We start from the raw sequence: 6043 nt of genomic DNA on the forward strand, positions 1-6043 counted from the left end.
TATATATATATATATATATATATATATATATATATGTATGTATGTATGTATGTATGTATGTATATATGTACACATGCAACAGATATACTACTTCTCTCTTTTCACATCCACTCTTACTCTTCCTCATTCTCTCTTATTTACACTCTACTCACACTCTTCCTCTTTTAATTTGTATTCTATATTTGATACTCTTTACTTCTTTCACTCTCTCATTTCTTCTTTTTCTCCCTCTTTCTATATCTTTCCTAAGCTTTCTTTCTTTCTTTCTTTCTTTCTTTCTTTTGTGTGTATCTATATGTCTATCTCTTTATATCTCTCCCTCTCTCTCTCTCTCTCTCTCTATCTATCTATCTATTTATATGTATATATAAATAGTGTGAGAAAAAGAGAAATAGAGAAAGGGAGAGAGAGAGAGAGAGAGAGAGAGAGAAGAAGAAGGGAGGAGAGAGAGAAGAAGAAGGGAGGAGAGAGAGAAGAAGAAGGGAGGAGAGAGAGAGGAAGGGAGAAAGAAGGAGAGAAATTCTCTATTTTGCTATCTTTTTCTGTACCTCTTCCCAGTAAAATGGTAAACCGCTTCCTCTACTTTCTTCTCTCTTTTATTCTTTTCTCAGTTCTTTTCCTCCATATTCTTCCGTTTCTTACTCCATCTTCCCTCTCTCTAAATGTTTCTCAGTCTCTTAACTATTTCATCTTTTCTATCTCTTACATCTCTCGTATCTTTTAGTTTTTCTCTAATATATTACCTTTTTTTCATCTTCCTCTTTCTCCTGGACTTTCCTCTTCTCTTTGTCTTTCTGTCGTTCTCTGTGTTTTATTCTTTGTCTGTCTGTTTGTCTCTTTGTCTTGCATTTAAAAAGGTTAAACATTTATGTTTCCCACGCATTTTTGCGACAAATAGAGTCAATTGTTTGACCTTTCGTGATGAAGAGTGTCCATCAATGGGTGATCAATCTATTGACTTTAAGGGATGCTGGAGAATAGGGACTGTGACATTTAAGATAAACCCCCACCACCAAAGAAAACACAAACAAACAAACAAACAAAAAGTAAACAAACAAAAACATGAACAAAATAAATGAAATAGCTACTACCACGAATCGAAACCCGTATCGATGTTTCACTGAGAGTTTACCACCGACTACAAAACGTCCACCGTGTTTGAAAGTAGCTGATCATATATCGTATTTTGAGCCATGCATCATCCTTATATAATTTACATTTATTTTAAGTTTTTGAGAGGCTTGTAGCCTAGTAGTTAGTAAGGAGGAGCGTTTGACCTCATATCCATGAGGTCACAGGTTCAATTATCGGATCGGTTGGCGTGTTAGATCACAGAGCATGGCTTTTCATTTCGCCTTTAACTCCTGAAAGGTGAAATGTCTTGATATGCAGCAATACGGAAGTAGGAGTCTACAAACCCATGCCTTCCACTGTTGTTACATGGATATACATATGAGTATCTATCTATCTATCTATCTATCTATCTATCTATCTATCTATCTATCTATCTATCTATCTATCTATCTATATGTGCGGTATGAAGTTTTCTTCCCAACCACATTGTTTCAGGTTCATACCACTACGTGTTATCTTGGGAAAGTATCTTCTACTATGGATCCGGGCCAACCAAAGCCCATCTCTATGTGTGCTTGCATTTGTCCCCACAACTACTTAACAACTGGCGTTGGTTTGTTTACGTTCCCCGTAACATAATGGCAAAAGAGATCAGTAGGATAAGTGCCAGGCATGAAAAAATATGTACTAGGGTCGATTTGTTCAACTAGACTCTTCGAAGTGGTGCTCCAGCATCGTCGCAGTTCAATGACTGAAGCAATGACTGAAGATATTAAAGAGACTATAAAATATGTGGAGGACTTCCAACTCGAAAAGGCAACTTGCTTCTATAAAATCTCTTCGCGTCACTATCTTTCATTCACACTTAGGTCTATAGTTCTTGTTTAGCCCCAAGTCAGTCCTGACTGAGCAGATTTATGATAAAATGCGTTATAGTTATGATCATCTCGCCTTTCTGTACACCGAAGATTGCATTGTCAAATGTGTCCTATTTTTTGTAAAAACTGTAAGCTGTGATTTGAGGGGGATTTAGCTGTAACTTTTAGCATGCTGAACGATCATCAAGAGACTTCTTCGTTGATTCGCTTTGATGTTATGTTTCCAACAGGCACGAAGCAATGCAAACGAAATGCTTTCAATTGTGATGCGAAATCGTGCCGTTTAATTGGTACACGAAACAAAGTGCTACACTGAAGCCGTAAAGTGCTTTAGAACCATCCACTCTCATCTCTACACCACAGGGTTCACATCCCTATCATTATTCAGAGATCAATAAAATGAGTCGATTCCATCAGCTATGTCGTTCGACCAAAATTTATGGCCTTGTAGCTAAGTCAGAAATGCTTCTCCGTGTTCTCATTATCTTTTTGTGACAGTGGTGATTGGCAGAAACGGTCGAGTGGACTATTTAGTTGTGTCCATTTATGTCCGATTTCTAGTTGTTACTATTTCACTTAGTCTGCTAATGTTGTATTATAAATAATAAATAAAACAAATCGACTTTGCCTTATTCTTATCTCGGTTGTTAAAATAATGGCAGTCAAGTACCAGCGTCAATTAAATTGTTCCTCCTAAATGTGTGGTGCTATGTCCTACATGAGAAATCGCTAATTCTCAAAAACGAACAGCGACTACAACAAAAACGCATATAAAAAAGGAAAACAAGCAATTCTAATCTTAAAAGTAACAAAAAAAAAACCCCCAAAAAACAACAAAAAAAATACGCCTTTCTATGAGCAGAGTCATTTTGTGACTTTCGCTAGAAGGAAACGTCTCTTGTCTTTGAGAAGATATTGTCAACTCATACGATGACTAATACAATGTAATTTGGAATTCAATGAAAGTTTGATTAATGCAAGATATTGGTTTAGTGATCAGTGACGTAAGTGAAGAATCTGGTAATATTACTCACCAATGAATAATGTTATATTCAAGACTTCCGTCCAACGTTAAACTCTCGGACTTGTAAACTTTCAGTACACGTTCAAATCCGCTCTGGTAAACTCGTATTATCAATACTCCTTTTAGTATTGAGGTAGTAAATTGACTGTTACTTGTGACTCTGAAGGGAGTATGACTTATTAGCTTGTGCCATGGATTTGCTAATTGTTATGTAGTCGCAAGCATAGGCGCATACACATGACCTTTGCATCCTTGACCCAACGGAACAGTTGGAGAGAGAAATCTGCATCAGTACAAACTAGTACTTGTTTGCAGCTGAATAGACTGATGGAACATGAAATAAAATATTTTCTTCAAGGACGCCACGCTCCGTTCGATCTAGAAATCGAATCCACGACCTTATGGTTGTGAGATCATCAACCTAACCGCAACCTTGGCTACATAAAGTATTTATGTAAATATAGTAACTATAGCTTTTTACATATCCTTTTGAGGTTCTGTTTACGGTTTTTGTGAGGGGCTTCTCACTTCTAATACAATCTATCTCTTTAAGGCAAAGTCATTAACACGTCGGAGGCAATGCTTAGCGGCATTTCGTCCGTCTTAATGCTCTAAGTTGAAATCCCGCCCGCCGAAGTCGACTTTGCCATTCATTGTTTCGGGGCCGATAAAATAAATACGAGTTGAGTGATGAGGTCGATGTAATCTACTTTTCCCGCCCTCGAAATTGTTGGCCTTATGCAAAAATTTGAAATCAATATAAGCCATTTCTAATTTCATAAGGAGTCATGTGACATGTTCAATGTGGAAGTCGTCTAATTTATCTTTTGTGATTCCACTTTGTAGAAGTGCCTCTTTGTGAGGTGCCTCTTTGTGGAAGTGCCTCTTCTTTGATCAAGGACATGGCAGCGCGTGCGCATGTGTGTGTGTATGCATGTGAAGAATAAACGCACGCAGGAAATGAAAGAAACGGAAAAATATACGTTAAAAAAAGGCGCTTTGTTCACATGACAGGCTTCTGGTAGAATGAAAGCTGCGGTGGTATATAACGACCGGAAGCGGAGGCATAAACTGTGTCACAGTGAGGTTAAATGGTTAAAAAGCGATAGAGTGAGGGTGAGGGAAAATAACTAGGAAGAGTAAGAGAGAGGGTGGGAGAAAGTAAAAGTGAGGGGAAGGGAAAAATAATGAAGCGGGAGAGAAAAAAGGGAGACAACTAACGAGGGAGGAAAAGTGAGAGGAGTAGTGGGAAGCTCACGGTACTGGAGTTTGTGTATGCGCGTAGATATGTAGGATATATGTAGTGAAAAAAGAATGTGCTTCAGCACAATGTAATTTTGTGGAGAAATGTGTGGAGAAATGTTATGGAGAAATGTGTGAGGGGCAGCTGGTTGAGTGTATGTTTGAAAGTTTAGGGTGAGATGGTGTGTATGTTCATGTACGTGTGTATGTGTATATGCGTGCACTGAAGTGGGTAGTTATGCCATGTGCCACAGTAGTTTGTTGTGTTCAATCTATGTGCTTGTATCGATTCATAGGATAGTCTATAAGGCCTGTGAGATGGATATTTAAAAGTGTAGTGTTCTACGTTTGGGTGGATGGGAGTGGGTAGAATGTAGTGTGTAAGATGCTGTTACGTCATTGTGACGACAATATTCATATCTGCAGGCGGAGAACGCAAGGTGGAAGGTAACATGTCCTTTTTGGTAGCAAGAAGCAGGCGATACGTTACGTGAAATAACGTTATAGATAGAGAAATGGGAAATACTGCGTGCTCGTGAAGTGGGGCGCAAATTGTGATGTAGAGTTGTTTACGGCCGGTCCTCCAATAATAGGACGCTACAGAGCTGATATTTAAGGCAGTCAACATTTTTAGTGGTGCAGGTGAAATAGCAAGTGACATGAAAATGAGTTGGTTGGGTTCAAGAAGCATATAGTAGGGTCCTGGATGTAAGGGCACGTAGTACACCTGGGTTTGAGAGCAGGAAAGAGATGTGGGTTAGGTTCCAAAAGGGTAAGAAGGGCTGCGAATTAAAACATTACACAAACTAGAGACCCGTTTGAAGCAAACTAGCAACCCGTTTGAGTTGTTCGGTGAATATGATGGAGGCATATTTATGCATGTATACATCGTATGTATGTATGTATGTATGTATGTATGTATGTATGTATGTATGTATGTATGTATGTACGTACGTACGTATGTATGTACGTACGTACGTATGTATGTATGTATGTATGTATGTATGTATGTATGTATGTATGTATGTACGTCTCTCTCTCTCTCTATATATATGTGTATGTGTGTGAGTATAAGCTTGCAAGAATTCATACATGTATATGCATATATATTTATACATTACATATATGTGCATTAATACTCACACACACGTAAACACACACACGCACACACACATACACACACACGGATATATACAAGCATATATATATATATATATATATATATATATATATATATGCATGTTGTATGCACGTATATAGGTATAATATATTAATGTGCGTGTATTATGTATGAATACACATATATAATATATAAATATATATGCATATACATGCATGAATTCCGACATGCTTATATACAAATACACTCACATCTCCATATATACAAAAACATAAAAACGCACACGCGCACGCACACATAGATGCGCACACACATATATAGTCAGTATTCTAATATCTTTTACATTGGCAACTAGCGTTATTTCATATTATGTAAATATGTACGAGAACATATTTTCATTGCATTTCACATCACGCATTATTCATATTTCCATTGCAGTTTCCATGGAATTCAATTCGTAGCTCGACAATATCTAATAGAAAAAAAAACAAAAAAAAAAACAAAAAAAACAAAGAAAACATTACAAACATAATGTGAAGATGTGTAAAAGTTTTTGTGCGAAGTGTATTTAGAAAAGGGCTTATATGATTGTAGTAATTATATCGACATTACAATATAGACGGAAGTTTAATTCTTTTTTTTTTCCATGGATCACAATATTTTGTTTTACTAACTTCCACTTTGGTTTTGTATCTCTTTACACAC

This window comes from Octopus bimaculoides, chromosome 11, assembly GCF_001194135.2.
Source record: "Octopus bimaculoides isolate UCB-OBI-ISO-001 chromosome 11, ASM119413v2, whole genome shotgun sequence".
NCBI lineage: Eukaryota > Metazoa > Mollusca > Cephalopoda > Octopoda > Octopodidae > Octopus > Octopus bimaculoides.